This window comes from Penaeus monodon, chromosome 23 (genome assembly GCF_015228065.2).
Source record: "Penaeus monodon isolate SGIC_2016 chromosome 23, NSTDA_Pmon_1, whole genome shotgun sequence".
Lineage (NCBI taxonomy): Eukaryota > Metazoa > Arthropoda > Malacostraca > Decapoda > Penaeidae > Penaeus > Penaeus monodon.
Genome location: NC_051408.1, coordinates 12,035,409 through 12,035,711, shown reverse-complemented (window position 1 = coordinate 12,035,711; position 303 = coordinate 12,035,409).

Here is a 303-nt window from a genome sequence, read left to right as displayed (position 1 = left end):
AAATACATTAACTGCATGAAAGAACACAGACACAATATTTGTCTCGCATCTTCCCACCTTTTTGGAGTTACAGAGACAGTTTAGTGCGAATATGTCTTTCTTGCAATTTAATTTCATTACGCTTCTCCAAAATGAATTTGCGAAATTCGTTTTAGTTGGCAACTGTAAATTCAATTGTGGAAAAGTATTTAAATTTGAACGCGAGGCTCACCAGCCTTGAAATAATGCTTTAGGATAATTTTTTCTCCTTAGAATGTAATGCCGATTATAATTATTATGGCAGTAGTGATTGTGACAGTCAGA